Raw genomic sequence first — 17,631 nt, forward strand, 5'->3', positions numbered from 1 at the left:
TGGAGATACGTTGTCTAGACAGAATTTAGTAATTTAACAGATGGATGTAAGAGGTGGGAGAAAGCAATGAAAATCTCTGGGGATTTCTAACTTACAAGTACGGAGATTAGCCAGTCTCAAACAAAATCCACACTGATCACTGATGTAATTAAATATTACCAAACTAAAAGGAGAAATATATAAATCTCTACACATCTCCCATAACCGTGCAAATAAGACCAAAAAAAAAAAAAAGGAAAAAGAAGAAAAGGGCATATAAAAGATGTGAACAATATATTTTAAAAATTAATCTAATTGTCATATATAGAATGCTGCACTCACAATGTCAGGATAGACTTTTCAAGTGCATTTGAAACATTTATCAAAATTGATAATTAGCGGGGAAACTGTCAATTCTCTAAACATTCCAAAGATTGTAAAAGTGGCAAAATATCTTTTTTATTTTATTTTTATTTTTATTTTTTACTTTTTTGCTGGGCTTGAATACAAGGTCTTTCCCCACTAAGCAACACCTACAGGTTCCAGAATCTCTTCTTAAACCATAGTGGAATTAAACTAGAAAACAATAATATATCTATAAAATTTTTAAATGTTAAAAATTTTAAAGTACTATTTTTGACAACCCATCGATCAGAACAGCAGTTACAATGGAAATTACAAAGTATCTTAAGCATCATCCAGGTAAGAATATAACATAATGCTTGCTCTGGTCTGCAGAAAAAGGGATATGCTAAGGCCTAAGAAATAGAAATGCTAAGGCCTTACCAGATATTTTTAAAAAGAAGAAGATGAGAAGATCACTGATCTAAGTACTTTTTTTAAAACTTTTTAAAAACCAAAATCATCCAAAGAAGTTAATCTAAAAAAAAAATCAAGATAAAAGAATTACTTAAAGAGACACAAATATAAAACAGAGAAGATCAATGAATAGAAATATTGGTCTATTGGAAATATTGATAAAACTGATAAGACTTCAGGAAAATTGATCAATATAAAAGTCATAAATTAATACCAAGAATTCTAAAAGTCATTGTGAAGTTAGTAAGCTTTTACAAATAACATGATGACAAACATTTTCGAATAGACATTTAAATTGATTAAGTTCCAGAAAAACAGTCTATACCACATTGACACCAGACAAAATTAACAAAACAAAAAACTGTTATTCCAAGTCAGACTAATTCTGCATTGTATATCCAGAATCTACTCACAAAGTTTACAATTTTTTTTAAACACAGAAAACCAATGGAAAGAGAAGCAAGTAACTTAAATAGAAACTTCTTGGGGGCTGGGGTTGTGGCTCAGTGGTAGAGCACCCCCCCTAGCATGGGTGAGGCTCTGGGTTCGATCCCCCAGCACCACAAATAAATAAAGAAAGAAAGAAAAAAAAACCTAACTGTTGGCCTGGGATTGTTGCTCAGCGGTAGAGCACTTGCCTAGCATGTGTGAGGCCTTAGGTTCCATCCTCAGCACCACATAAACAAATAAACTAATAAAATAAAATTTTTTAAAAAGAAACTTCTTAAGAGTGGACATTCAAATGCCAATAAATATATGTAAAAAAGTGATCAAATATTATTTTTTCTTTTAAAAATTTTTATTCTTTTTAGTTATACACAACACCAGTATACACCTTGACATTATTACAAAAGCATGGAACACAACCCATTCCAATTCTGTCCCCAGCACTCCCCTGTCTTCCCTCCCTTCCCCTAGCCTCCACTCCACAGATCCCTCTTCAATCCATTTACAGTTTACTTTCTTGTTGTTTATAATTAGTGTCCTGTGGATGTGCCTGATGCTGAGACCCACCATGGCACATCCATGGATACATTTATGGGAAATTTGGTCAGATTCATTTCATTTTTCTTTTGTTTTCCTCTCCCATCTTCCTCCCCCTCAATTCTCTTTGTCTACTCTACTGCTTTTTCCTCTATTTTGATGAAATTCCCTCTCCCTTTTTTTTCCCCTTTCTTTCCCTCTCTCTTTTAAATCTCCCTCCTCCCATTTTGAATCAGCTTCCACATAGCAGAGAAACCATTCAACCTTTGACTTTTGGAAACTGGCTTATTGCACTTGGAATGAGAGACTCCAGTTTGCCAATTAAAATCTTAACGAGATAGCAATAAAAATATTTGAACATAGCTAAAATTAAATAGACTGGAAGAATATAGACAATATGTCTATATTATTTAATATTAGCAAGGGGATGGCATGATGGTGCATGCCTTTAATCCCAGTGGCTCTGGAGGCTGAGATAAGAGGATCATGAGTTCAAAGCCAGCTTCAGCAACTTAGTGAGGCTGTAAGCAACCTAGTGAGACACTGTCTCAAGATAAAAATGGCTGGGGATGTGGTTCAATCACTGGTGTAATACACACACACACACACACACACACACACACACACATATATCATTTTATTCATTCAAAATTTACAAGCAAGCTAAACCAACCTGTGACAGTAGAAGTAAGGAGAGAGAGTGTGTCTTCAAGAAGGGAGTTAGTGACTGAGAGAAGATTTCAGGAAGTCTTTTAAGATTCTGGAAATATTCTAGTCTCCTGAGGCTCTGGAAATATTCTATTTCTTTTCTTTTTTTTTTTTTTAAGGAGAGAGTGAGAGAGGGGGGAGAGAGAGAGAGAGAGAGAGAGAGAGAGAGAGAGAGAGAGAGAGAGAGAATTTTTAATATTTATTTTTTAGTTCTCGGCGGACACAACATCTTTGTTGGTATGTGGTGCTGAGGATCGAACCCGGGCCGCACGCATGCCAGGCGAGCGCGCTACCGCTGAGCCACATCTCCAGCCCTATTCTATTTCTTTTCTTGGTGATGCACACAGGAATCTTCAGTGGGTGATAATTTACCAAATTATAGTACACTTTTACAGATGCACTGATTAAAATTTTGCTACTGGCCAAAGAAAAAGCAACATAATATTCTGCGCTGTTCTACGGTTTCATAATTCATTTGGTTTTCTTTTGAGTTTTTCCAAAAGAATCTACCTTTTGAGATGCAAGGGTTAAAATTTGGGTAATAAAATAGTCACTGGTTCCAGATAAAACATTAGACATGTTCATGAATTATTTAGTTTTATAATTTCAGGTTACTTTGCCAGAACAAATATGTGTGCCAGAACAAATACCCAGCTAGGTTAATGCCAGCTAGATTTCTTTTTTAAATTCTCACTTCAGAGTGTTGAACACTGCAACAGGACTGAATCAGTTAATTTTAGTGAATTCAAGTGGCCCTGCTGACTAGTTCTTTAGTCTTGTTTGGATAAAGATTAAAATACAGGAGAGCAGAGACAGCTGATGGATCTTCTGTAGCTCTGACCCAGGGACCTTCCACTGTTCTCTGTCCTTCCAACCTGCTGCTGATGACATAGGAGGCAATAATGAATCCTCCCTTTTACAATAGAGATTAACAGGTGCTACAGAGTTTATCATTACCTAACTGGAAGTAAACAGAGTGGTACCGTCAGAATATGAAGAAGGAATACATTTGAGTCATTCTGGGATAGTTAGGTATATTATTTATTACTTTCCGAAATAAGGAGTACTTCTAAACATATCTATTCAAAATTTATTCTTGACACTGTGAAGGCTGTTACATTGATATGTTCCAGATGACTCTATTTTCATTGTTATAATAAAATAACTAATCCTGGGTCATGTATAAACAAAAGAGGTTTTGGGCAACCCACTGATTCAGTTCCTGGTAAGGGATTAATAGTGGATGGCATCATGGCAGGATATCCAGTGAGATGAGGAGGGAATAAGCCAGAATGGGAAGGGGCCGGTGTTGCTTTCCTTTTTCAGTAACAACTCTCTTTGAGAAATAACTAGGGTCTCATGAGAGCTACATTAATTCCTTCTGAGACCAGTGCTCCCAATGACCCAATTACTTCCCACTGGGATCCATCTCTTATGGATTCTGTCATCTCCCACATTGCTACATTGGGGACCAAGCTTCCAACACATGTATCTGCCTTGGGAAAACCACATCCAAACCACAGCAAAACATACATATTGATTCTTTATTTTTTTTTCTTACCCCTAGGAAATACAATTACTTAGGGAAATTTTATTGCTAGAGAAAAACTTAGAAGTGACACCTTGAGCCTCTTAACTGTGAGGGAGATGGGTGAAGAAAGCACAGAGTAGACACATCTAGACTCCTGGATTGAGGGTGGGGTTCTTTTTTCACACTTTCAAGGGTCCTCCATTGTCTTGGTCTCAGTCATTCAGAGACACCAAGACAAAGGAAGTCTTTATTTTCCCTTTGGAGAGAACAATACTTATGATTTTTTAAACTGTGTTTCTTGCATGATACACCTAGTTTTTCTCTTCACTATGTACCCATCCCATTTTAAAGAAAATGCCTAGGTCCAGCAAAGGTGAATAAGGAGGTTCTGTTTTTATCCATGTCCATACTAGCCACTTCAGATCCTGGCAGGGCTAAAAAGGTAAAGAGGAAACACTGAATTTTCTGAAAAATGGAACCTCCTTCTCCTGTTTAAACTCCTTGGAATCAGTGTGCCTCTTTGACAGCAGCTGACTACACCCTGATGATAAGTGGTGTGAGGTACATAAGGCATCTCCTAATGGCTCGACCACACAGACAGCTACTCTGTCTGGTGACAATTCTAAAATCCTCTTTCCAAATTGTAAAGTGTCTTTAAAATCTGGAACCGTTCTAACTCCTTGATAGGTCCAACTGACACCTGGGATTAAGGTCAGATACATCACGGGGCCCCTCTGTCTAAAGCTGTGATGACTTTTTGAACTGAAATAATGGACTGAAGGCACTGAGGCAGAACACAGCTCTCTGCAAACCCCCAGTGACATATTTACAGAACCAGGTCTGGCTGGAAACAAGGTGAAGGAAACAGTAACTTTAATTGCAGCCAGCAAAATGCAAAGGCCGGTTGGCTGAAAACCGGCCAAACTCCTACCATTAAAAAATACTGCAGTATTTTGCTGCCAGAAGGGGTGTTGGGACAAATTGCCAGAGGTAACTGTTACATTAGCCAGAAACCATTGCTACATCTCTTCTGTCCAGAGTTACTCTGATAGGTCGTTTGCAAGCTGTTTAGCGGTTTAAGGACTATACCAGAAGAAATCGATACTTCAGTGGGACAAGAGAAATGTACCTCCAGGACAAGCAGTTCTGTGGGTTCAGTTCCTCAGGGAGTGGTGATTCCTTCCCACTGGTTGGTGGTTTCAGTAAGAAAGCAAGATAAGCTCAGAGAACTCAGGCAAATGACTTTTTAAAATTTGCTGTAGGTTTCAGTGGAGCAAAGGTAGTAAAGCAAAGAAATGTGCCTTGGCTTGTAAAAAGGACGGAAGGAAAGGAAAAAGCCCATTGAATTACCTCCTTTTCTTCATTAAAAGATGCTTGCACTCTGATTAGCTCTGAGCTCTGCAGCAGTTCCTTTAGGACTTTTCTCCACAAGCAAATTAAAGGAAAGCACAGGGGATGATTGTCAAGGTAATACAGATGAAGCCTTCCCTTCATGTTGCAGCACTGGAAGAGGCGGGCGTGAGGGTGATACCTCCCGCGCTCATCAGGAGGCACTAGCTACGGAGCCCTGCCACCACCTTCAGCTTTCTGATTCCAGCATAGGGTCCCTCTAAGAAATCTATTTCATTTTTCCAGCATCCTGCCCCTTCCCACCCCACCCACACATACACTGACAATGGCACATTCACAGTCTTGTCCATTCACTAGCCACCTATCAAAGCCTCATTTTAATATATAAATTTTGCCTTGGCATCCACCTGCACAAATCCCTCAGGAATATTCTACTGCCTTTGATATTAAGCCTGGGCATGACACAGAAAACTCCACCTACTTTACAACCATTATCTCTACCTGTTCCCCCTATACTCTGTATTTTAAGTAGAGGACAGTTTACAAGGCTCCCAACCTGTGTGGCACATTCTAATGATCAAGGGAGTTTCTGTAAATCCCAATGTCCAACTCAAACCCTATACCAATTATATCCAAATTCCTAGGGATGCAACTCAGCCATCAGTATCATTGAATATTTTCCTAAGTTCCCAAGTTTGAGAACCAGTGCTTTAGGCCAGCTCTTACTCTTGCATTTTCCTAGATGAGAAGTGTGTTAGTTTACATTGTTGTCAGAATGTCTCCTGATCTTCTTGTGGGACATAAGAGTCTGCTCCTTTAACCCATCAGTTAGTGAACTCCCTTAGATTTCCTACAGCAACCGAGGCACACTTGCATCCCAGTTCATAAGGTTTTTTATCTTTTCCTCTCTAACTGGCTGAGGAAATCCTTCTGAGCAGGAATTGTTTCCTTTGTCTCTGTCTCCACAGTGCCTACTGAGGGAGGACAACAGTGCAATACATATGCACTCCAAGACTCACTGACTTCATCCTCCAGACTTTCCTTCCAACTTCTGGAAAGCGAAAATCTTTTGTTTAAAAAAAAAAAAAGCAACTTCACAGGCTTCCTAATTTTAGGATATAATAGAGAAGAAAGACATGTGGAGGTTAAGAGCATCACAATAACTTCAAGACTACCATTGTGCACCTGAGGTTTTGTTACTCACTGCCACTCTTGTTTGGGTGGGGGGCCATCTCCTTCTAACTTGCAGATCAAAATATTTAAGAATGGAATTCTCTAGTACTCAGTCAAGAATGTGAAGTCTCATAAACTGTTTGATTTCATGGCCTTTGCCCAAATGGATTTCATTCTTTTTTTGGCAAGACATGGTCCAAGATACATGAAAGCGGGAAGAAATTTAGATGAATGTAGATTGGGGTCTTGGGTTTCCATTAAGAGGAAATTCAGATCACTTCCAAACCAGAAAAGGCTCCTGGACAAGATGCAAGAAGAACATTGTGAGGAAAGATCCAGTTTTAACAAAAAGAATACAAACATGGAAGCAATTCCTTGCTGGAAAGACATTTTAAAATTCTGAAGTCTGCAGACCAGGGCCTGCCATTGGAACTGGCAAAGAAAGAAGAAACAACTGACTTTCATTTTGGCTTTTGCCACAGATGCGATTCCTTTGTGATTCCTGCCCAAAGTCTCTGAATGAGATGCCTCGTGTGTATTCCAAAGACTGTGTTTTGAGGCAAGCACGAAAGAAGACACCGCACGCTCTTCTCCTATTCCTTCCAATGGAAAGAGTTTTAGAAATTGAGCTGCTTTGAACGATATGTTGATCATGTTGTTTGCTTTGCAACATAGGCAGCAACCTGATTATCCCTGCTTAGGAAAATCACAGGGATACGTAAAGGCAAAGTATAAAGTACAAAAACACAAATAAAGAGCAGTGTGTTTTCTTTGCTTTTCCTTTGTCCTTTTTGGAATTGTAAGAATGCTCATGAGCAAAAAATTCACACTTTTAGCAATATTGAGCTGTTTATGTTAAGGAGTTTCTGTTTTCAGGAGTAAATATAGAAAGGCACAGAAACTGTTTTCCAAAGAAACTAATATTTGAATGCAAACATAGCTTTCAGTAATATCCTAAGCCTTACGACAGGTGTGTGGGCAATTAAAAATATGGGATAGAATACATATGAAGTGTTTTGTACAGCATGGATATGTGGTCAAACTTTTAATCATCAGTTTGATACTTTATTTCTACTTATTCTTTGGACACAGTAAAATTAGCTTAAACTATATAAAACTACTTTTTGTATAAATCAAAAACTGTTGATATCAGCAATTACTTTAACTTACTGTCATAACAAACTGAGTTTGATATAACACAGACATTAGGTCCCAGAGATAAATGCAATCCTTTTGAATTTTGTCTTTGCATTTCAATATTTATCAACTTTTAAAATATATGGTTATTGCCATTTTACAGATGAAAGAACTAAGGGTTATAAAAGCTAAGTGAGTTGTCTAACAGCTTGTTAGAGGCAGAGATTCGGAAGTCAAAACAGTCGTGATTGAAACACCCAGGCCCTGCTTTGTACCTATGGCTTGCTTTGCACTTCATATAGGAGCCAGACAGGCTATTTCCAAGGACCTATTTGTAAGAGGTGCTAAAACATAAGAAATAATAGGAAACGAACTAAACCTATTAGAATTCTTCTCAGGATGAGTACTGTGGTTGGGAAACATACTTTGTTAGGCTGCATTGCTGGAGGGATTGGTGGTAAAGGGCTACAGTCCACAGAATGTGTGTGCCCTCAACTGCCAGCTGTCAATCACTTACTCACTTGCCCAGTGTGACTATACCAGAATAGTGCCTACTTGCCACCCATGCAGCTCATGTGGTGTGAAGTGAGTGTGGTATCCAGTTGATTGTCTCCCTTTTATTTACACTTTCAGAAGTCCTTCCAAATGAATCCCTCAATTCCCTGGTCTTCCAAAGGCTTTTGAATCAATATCAAATCTTAGGGTATGAAAAATGGCCCCATAAATGCCTTGCCCAGTGTAGATAGTTTGCTGTGTTTTGCTTTTTTGTATCCTGCAAATTCCAAATAGTTGGTCTAGTCAAACAGATACTTTATGCAAATTCGTCAATGGAAAAAAAAAAGCACATTTTGGTGATCAAATAACTAAAAGCATATTGAGGCAAAAGATTCAAAAACATAAAAATGTCCCTAAAGCCTTTCCCAGCTAGTCTTATTTTTCCACTGTTTTTAAGCCACTAACTCTTCTTCTAAGTAGCGTGAGAGTGTAAGCAACTTTCCAACTCAAAAACTACAATTGCTTCCCAGAGCACAAACATGCAAACTTTTAGCAGGAAATAGCACGCAAAAGGCAGCCTTGTCTCTAAAATCATCCATTAAGGCCAATCCTCAGAACTTTTGATCTTAATTAGCTAGACATGTTCCTAGGGCTTATTGGCAGGGCCATTTCAATTAATTTGACTTAATCACATTTCTTTTTTCTGGGATCTAGTTTTAGTCATAGTAACTTAAGAAGATGACTACAATCTTTAAAAAATACCTTATCACATGAAAAATATTACTATAAGCTATAAACATCATTTCCTGTGATCTGTGACTAAAAGTACCCAGTATGCCATACATGGTAAGCTTCAATTTCAGCATCTCATTTGATTCCTATCATCCTACATTTAAAAAACACAGTAATCAAAACACTGACAACAACCAATCAGAATAGACTTTTGCCTTTAATAACTGGTCTCTGCTTATGTCTTTGTAATCCTTGATATTTAAGGTTGACAAGATTGAATAAGAAAGGCATAAACACTGCAAGCAAACTTCAGAACTTTCTTTTAAATTTAATAGTTAATTTCAAAACAAAATGGGTTGAATGCTTAGGCATTTGCATATAGCTTTTCCTTCTGTTCAAGCTTAGCTTTGCAAAGAAATTACTGTGTAGAATAATATGTATAGAACCACATAATTCTATGGGATAAGTAACTTTTTTGCTTGTATTTATTTTCACATTCTGCATTGATTTTAGAGGTTAATTCTCATAATTCTTCTGAAGATATGAGTTAATGGGCCCTCAAAGGAATGGAAAGTCATTCAGATTGAACCACAACTAGTTAGGCTATAGTAACTTTTCTTCATAATTAGTCTTTGTTAGAATGTGATTTTCTATCCTCAGACATTTATGTGACAGCCATTAAGAATACAAATTCCTCTTGAAAACAGTTGAAAAATCTTTTTTTCTATGGTAATTCTTGCCTTCCTTTTGTCATGTCTTTACCTGGTAAATAGCATCAGGGGCCAAGACTTTTTGGCCCCTGAAATTTCAGAACTTACCTCCAGTGTATTTGAGAGAGTCCTGGGTGAGGAGGGCAGAGTACTTCTCACTTTGTCTTTTCCCTAACTTTGGATTGGAATGAGACCAAATTATCTCTGGGGTCAGAATAAACCAGTAGGTTCCTCATTTTCATTTTCGTTCTCACCCTCTTTCACATACCTGGCCCAACTCAGGGAGGATGTGAAAATGCTAAGTACCAGACGGATGAGAATGATTTCCACCAATTCCAAGAAGGCAGCACAGTGATGGGGAAGTCTGCTCAGCCTTTTCCATGAAACATGCTTGGGCAGAGGATAAGGCTCTGGCACCCTAGAGGTACAGGGATGTCACACACTAGAAGGTACACAGGGAAAGGCTTTCAATGTGCCATATTTTATCATTAAAAATTTATATGGCTATTTTTTTAACATTCTACTTTAAAATCTCTGCCTGTTTAAATACAAAAATATTTTAGATTATTTCCTAAGGAATCAAGTTGACTTACTCTGGAATTGAATTACTAACCATGAGATCATGTTCCAAGGATACCCTCCAACTATTTCTATAAAATCCTGTGTCCTCTGGCATACCAGTTTGAGAATCTCAGATATAGATAAAGGGGAATTGGTAGAGAATAAGACCTACATTTGAACTCTGGTTCTGTCAGTAATATGCAATCTTGGTTATTTCATTTACTATCTATTCTCTATCCCTCTTTTTGATGAATGGAAATATTTTAACATATGTCAACTCTAAAATTCTATAAAAATTTTATTTTACAATTTTGTACATACTATCTTTAAAATAAATTAAATCACATTAAAAATCCCTCTAAAATTTAATGTTTCTAGGAATAAATGAATGGAGTAGTTGTGAAAACCCAAAGATTTCTTAGCAGTACTAAGAGTTTGTTAAAGTCAGGGAGTCTGATATAAAGCACAGAAATTGGTACCAGTGACTGATGATTCTGAGCTTCAAGATTTCTACTATTCTCTACTTTTTGCATTTCAGGTGATCAAGAAAAAATTATTTAGTAAAATTAAATATACATTTATTTTTTCCTATGGCAAAGACACTTCAAAGTATCTATGCTTAAAATATGCTGGCAAAAACACAAGGATGGCACTATTTGCAATATCAAAAGACTAGAAATAATCCACAAATTCATCACTGAATTATAGGTTGGTTAAATAAAGCCTTGTCCACATGATGGGGTACCCATAGAGCTGCAGTCACGACAGGGAAAGGATGTCCACATAGGTTGACTTCCACAGTATATCAAGTGAAGGAACGATATGGGGAAATCACATAAGAAAGGAATGAATAGAAACACACACATATGTACATAATCTTTAAACGGAAGGAAAAACCAAAACCTTTATTAGAAATAGTATCTGTGGAGGAAGGAGGAAGTTTGGTGGAGAGAACAAGCATAGACAAACTTCTTTGAATATATTTTTACTTTGCAAATATGACTGAAAATTTTACATAATTTTAGCATAAAAAATTTTCAAAAACAGTGCTAAAAAGCAAATGCAACATTAGTTTAAAAAAGAAACAGAAAGAAAAAAAAAAAACCTTAAGTGTTTACCAAGTGGGTAGCTTAACTTCAAGGGAGAGATTATTTCAAGGAACTTTATAGCACAGTAAATTGATTACATATTCCTGGTGGTATATATAATCAGACGAAAAGGACTACATCAAAACATCAACACAAAAACTTAAGATATTTTCAGTAACCACATTGTCGGAGACAGTGTTGGTATTCTTATTCTCAAATTACTGCACATGGATTGTGGCATAAATCAGATGGGTGATTATGTTGATTCATTAGGAACTCAGATTTTCTCTGTGGAAGAAAAGAGGAATGGATGAAAGATAAAGTCAAGTAAAAGCATTGCAGTCCTGAACTTAAACCAGAAATCTTAGTATATACTCATATGTACATTATCTTTGAAAAGAAGCTCTAGATCTATCCCTGGATTGGTCTAGAGGCAAAAGTACTGAAGTGCTTCCATGATGCTTATGTTCTCTATATTCCATTAACAGAAAACAGAGTGGCTCAGAGAAATGGCTGAATCCAGACCCGAAACAGGAAATGTACAAAACAAGCCAGGGATCTCCTGTTATATCAGGAAGTACTCAAAGACATGAATGTTATACCAACAAATTTCAGGAGCAGTGTCGTGCTGGAGCCAGGACACAGACAGACTCATCAGAGTTCCTTGATGTTATGCTACACAATGGGTAAAAATTAAGTTTTTTCTGTTTCTTTTTAAACCAATATTCAGACTATTCTGACTCTGTTGTTAAAATATTATGGCTTCTTCTTTTTTTTTTCTTTTTTGAGAGAGAGAGAAAGGAGAGAGAGAGGGGGAATCTGTTTGCTAGTAAGAACAGCTAGATAGGACCTAAATTGAGAAGGTGGCCACAAACAAACATTTGATCATCAATAAGGAGACTATAGTGGAGTGAAACTCATCAAGTATAATTAAGTCTATGTGTTCGCAATGCTGTTCCCTCACACTAAAAAAAAAAAAAAAAAAAAAAAAAAAAAAAAAAAAAAAAAAAAACCAAACATTTTCACTTGAAAATTAGTAAAGAAAAAGGTTCACATTTATTTTTCTTTCCTGGAAAAAATTATATAGGGTAGATAAAGGCCTGATAAGGAAAGATGGTCCTTATAAATATTTGCCAGCTAATAAATGATAAAGAAATGATGGAGTGTCACCATTGAACAACTCTAATTATTTAATGAGTTGGAGCAATAATCAATAATAGCATCCAACATGAAAAAGAGAATCAGATATTTACTTATCTAATAAATTCCATTCATGTAATAGTTTTGCTTCCTACACTCCCAAGTCTCTGCCCTATTCCTTGAAATTTAACCTCTGTAGCTATGGCAATGTGTGGTGGGAGAAGGTCCCCACCAATCTGGTATCCTAAAATCCAGTGATGATATTAGCTCTCTGGAGTTCCCATAGTGTCCCCTCTTTCAGGCACAGGTAAGTAGTAGGTACCCAAGTCATCCACATTTCTAACTTGGCTACAAATTAGGGATCCCATGACTTCTTTCTCAAGTTTGGTAGTTTTCTATGATGGCACAAAACTCAAGGAAACATCTTTACTTGTTTGTTATAAAGGATGATAAAGGATACAGATGAATAGCCAGATGAAGAGGTGCATAAAGCAAGGACCAAATGTGTCCTGGGTACAAGAGTTTCTGTCCCCATCAAGTTGGGGTATGCCACCCTCCTGACACATGAGTTGGTTCGCCAAACCAGAAGTTCTTTGTATCTCATCTTTAACAAAATTTTCTTGAAGTCTGTTATCAAAGCCGGCATGTTTGATTATTACTCCAGCTCCAGCCCCTTTCCTGTCTCTGGAGGGTGGAGGTTGGGGCTGAAAGTGCCCTTCTTCTAATTGTGCCTTAATTTTGTTTTGGTGACTGTCTCCCATCCTGAGACTCTCCAGGGGTCCACCAAGATGTGCCTCATGAGAAGGAAAGACACCAATAACCAAGGAAATTCCAAGGTATTTGTGACCTAAGTGTCAGGACTGGAGTGAAAGACACTAGAACAAAAGATGTTGTAGCATTCTGAACTCTGGAAATTACAAGATTCTTAGCAGCTCTGTGCCAGGAACGGTACATATCAAAATAGCTCCATGTTTATAGGAATTACAAGGAGCCAAGGGCCATACCAATTAAAACCACATAATCAGGAAATTTTAGACTGTTGTAAAAAGTAGTCTACAGGACAAATTTTTCAATATATTCAAAAACCGATTTAAAAAAAGTATAAAGAAAAGAGTGAAACAGTGTGACTGCAAGACAGATGCTACAGAGTAAATAAATTTTTAAAAGCAGCAACTGATTGCAACAAACAATTGTAACATTAACTAATTGCAATGGATGGACTTTATTTCACCTAATTCAAACAAGTAGGAGAAGAGACTAAACAATTGGGAGACAACCAGGGAAATGGAAATAATGGCTATATATTGAATGTGTTGAGAAATTATTAATTTCTAAAGTAAAAGAATAGGATTGTGGCTATGTTTTTAAAATTAATTCATATTTTAGTGATATGTGTTGAAATATTTAAAATAAAATGATACGATATACGGAGTTCACTTCAAAATAAAGAGTGAGCCAGGGTAGAAGTAGGTAGGGGTATATAGCTTTGCTACTCCGAAAGTGATCCACCAGCTAGTAGGAGTCAATCATCTAGAATATAAGAAATGGAGAGTCTCACATCAAACATAGAAAATGCATTTTAACATTCAGAGTTGCTTCATATGTTTTTTGAAGTTTGTGAAGTTCTAGTACAACAAACATAATAGACCATTTTAAGCTGAGTGCCAGATATATTAGGATATTATATTTTCTATATTTGTATGTATCTGAAATGTTCCATTATTAGAAAAAAAAAACTTTTAGAAAGAAAGCCAAATTAGAAAGAAAGGAAGGTAGTTAGAACCTGAATATTCCCAAAGTATTTTATTTCCCTCTTTACTGTCTTAATTTCCCTTAGCCTCCTAGGTCTTCTACTTAACCAATAGCACATTCCCTAATTCACCAAGATATCATCACAGGGCACACTCCAAATCCCTTGAATTCTAAGGCTATCAAGGCTAAAAATCCAAGATCTGAAAGTAGTTTTTAATGTCTCTGATTCTAGAGCCATCTGCAACTTCTAACATTATAGTCTTTTCCAGGGGAGTTAACAGTGGGTGATGCCTTCTGCCAGGCATGATTTATGAAGCTTACAAGGGGACAGTGTTTTCCAGCTGTTTCCATGTGATGACCCAAGTGCACTTGTCACAATGGTCATTGTTCTTTCTTTAGTGATTTTTTAAAATATTTTAGCACCATCATAAAAACAATTAAAGGGGGGGGGGGAAATTCATCATTTCATTCCATGGTGTCCAAATACAAAAGAAAATGGGGCTCAGAGGATCAACCAGAGTAGAGAATAAGGAAAGGGAGCATCGTTTATTTACATTTTCCACCGTCTGTTTTAAGCAAGTTTATTTTAATAAATAAATGCATTTTCAAAGAGATTCAAAACAAAAAACAATTCACTTCATGTATACATTGTCCCAGATGATTAGTTTTCTCTCTTTCCCACCAATTTTATAAATAATTGCCAAATAATATATAAATCCAAGGTTTTTAGGGAATTGCCCTGTCCCTGTCCAGAAATTTTATAAGCAAACCCCTCAGTGAGTGTTAATCAAATTCCATGCTTGTGTGTGTGTGTGTGTGTGTTGTTTTGTTTTGTTTTTTAGAATTCCTAAGGTTTATTGGAGATCAAGCCTCTCTGAACCTGCAACTTTGCTCTTCACAGAATCAGACCCCAAATATGTCTGGGACCCTGGCCTTTTCAGGTCTAGGCAAGTTCCTGCACTTGACTGGAGAAGAGACAGCACCTAAGCTCCGTTCCTGATCAATCAGCCTGCAGAAAGCCCACTGCGCAGGAGGGAGAGCCTGTTCCTAGGGGATAGGCTGGTGGAAAGGGAGCTGGTATCCAAGGGAGAGCCCTGCCTTGCTGTGTGCAGCTGTCATTCCCACTGCTGGCACTTATGCAGGGCCTGGCAGCAGGCCCAACTGCCTGCCGCCGGGGCCCAGCTTCCTTTGGCAGTAGCAGCAGCAGCCTCTCCTCCCCAAGTGGGCTCTGAAGGCCTACTGCACCTAGCATCTGCACCCTCTTGCCCCCACATCCTGTAAACGTTGGCTCTGAAAATAGAAACAATTAAGATGGTCACTTCGACCACCAACAGTGCTGCCTGACCAGCCACAGAGCAGCCTTCAGGGCCAAGGTGGTCGCCAGCCACTGCCAGCACCATGACCCCGCCCAGGAGGAGGTTAGCAGAGGAGCATCCCCGTGTCCCCAGTGGAAGTCGAAGGCCGATGACTGTGGTCACCCAGGCTCCAGTGAGACAATCTAAACGTGTGCCCGGCCCTGGGACCAGGATGGAGACAGCAGCCAAAGCCTGGAGCAGGAAACCAGCAGCAGCCCCTCAACTTGACTGCGCAGAACTCACGGCTCCATGGAGGAACCATTCCCAGCACCAGGGGGGACAGGACGGTGCTCCACTCACCCTGGGGCTTGGAGGCCAGAGGAGACGGGAGAGAGTTTCAACTTGGTGTGGAAGAACAGAAGCAGAGGTCTTGGAACCCTAAGGGCAGTTCTGCAGGAATCCCAGGTTCCAGGGCCCCATGACTAGATCATGAGATAGGTACAGTCCTAAACTTTCCAGAGTCCAGAGGCCACTGGGAACACCTGTGCAGAGGACTAATTCGACTGGAAAAGGCGGGAACAAAGCTTGGGAGAGGGCCAGGGCGGGTGTGAGCTCAAGTGGGCTCTGGACCAGAGAGACTGAAGGCGAGGACACCCAGGCCTTTGGGGAGGCCTGGACCTGTCCCAGCGCTCAGGGAAGCGCTATTCTGACTTGGAAGGATCCGGCCATTCACAGTTCCTAGAGGCAGTAAGCCAGAGGCCTGGGGAAGGCCCACAGTGGTCAGCCCTGCAGCCTCTGGTGGCCTCTGGTGGCCCAGGCCAAGGGGGCCCAGCCTCCATCCTGTATTCATAACAGCAGCAACACTCTTTTAACCACTTGGAAGAAGTAGATTTTACTAGTTTAGCTTCTTGCACATTGAGTTTGTAATTTTAATCAAATTTAGATTGATGCAACCACTGTTTCTTTACTTTTTTTTCCTTTTTTATTTTTTACTGTTCACCACTACTCTGTACTTTCTTTTTGAACTTTTAATTATATACATATATGTGTGTGTGTGTGTGTGTGTGTGTGTGTGTATTTTTGAGCCTCTTGCATCATCTACCACTCACAGATATTCCTTTTGTTTTCTTTTTTGAATTGTTTCATTTTGGGTAGATTCTGTTATTATGAATTCAGTATAACTAATATTTTTCTTCTACACTATAACATAATCTTCCCCTAATCCCATTCAGTATACTTTTTCATCTCAATATTATAGTCTCTATTTCTAAAATGTTCATTCATCTTTTCTTTTAAAAAAAAAAAAATATATATATATATATATATATATATATATATATATATATATATTCCATGTCTCTATTTAACTTTTGAACTTTTGAACATTTTGGCACTCTAGGTGTGTTTCTGCCTGCCTGGCTTCCATAAATATTCTTTAGCAATTGTTTGGAGATGTGGTTGATTTAGTTGGGTACCATACGATGCTTTTTTTTTTTTTTTTAGGATATGCTACATACATTAGAGCAGGGCTCAGTCTTAAGCCAGTGGTTTGACATTCCTGAATCAAGATCCTTCTGTGCATACTACCCAGTGCATATGAATCCTGAGATTTTTTTCTATACTGCACCCTGTTCTTCCCTGGCCTCAGATAGTTTCCTCACATGCATGCAAGAGCAGATACTCAATCAAATACTTGCCAGGGACCCTTTGAAGATTTCTGGAGTTCTCTGTCTGAGCAGCTCTGTCCTCTGTGGCACTGCCTTATGAAATTGAAGCACTTTGCTCTCCTGGATGAGAGAACTCTAACTTCACAACTCCAGGTGTCTGTCAGACTCCATGCTGGTCTCCTCTCCCTGTGCCATGACCTGGACAGTCTCTTGAGGAAGTAAGCAAGGGCAGCTGTAGGACCCAACTATATTTTCTTCACTTTCTAAAGGATCATGGTCCCCTTTTGCTTCATGTCCAATGTCTTATGAATGGCTATTTTATATATTTTATTCTTTTTATTATTCTAGGCAGGAGGATAAATTCAGTTTCTGTTACTCCATTTGATTGAAAATAAAATCTCAATAACCTCTATTTAAACTATAATTGAAAGTGTATCACTTTTCTTTGAGCTATTCCACTTCTATTAGGTTATCTCACCAAGATTTGTCCACAGATGGGCCTGGATGTAT

At 38.2% G+C, this 17,631-nt stretch overlaps 1 pseudogene; it reads right to left on the reverse strand.

The window, feature by feature from the left end:
- Positions 1-15,274: 15,274 nt before the first annotated feature.
- Positions 15,275-15,845, reverse strand: LOC113189367 (transmembrane protein 276 pseudogene; annotated as a pseudogene).
- Positions 15,846-17,631: the final 1,786 nt, after the last annotated feature.

Source organism: Urocitellus parryii, chromosome 10 (assembly GCF_045843805.1).
Source record: "Urocitellus parryii isolate mUroPar1 chromosome 10, mUroPar1.hap1, whole genome shotgun sequence".
Classification (NCBI taxonomy): domain Eukaryota; kingdom Metazoa; phylum Chordata; class Mammalia; order Rodentia; family Sciuridae; genus Urocitellus; species Urocitellus parryii.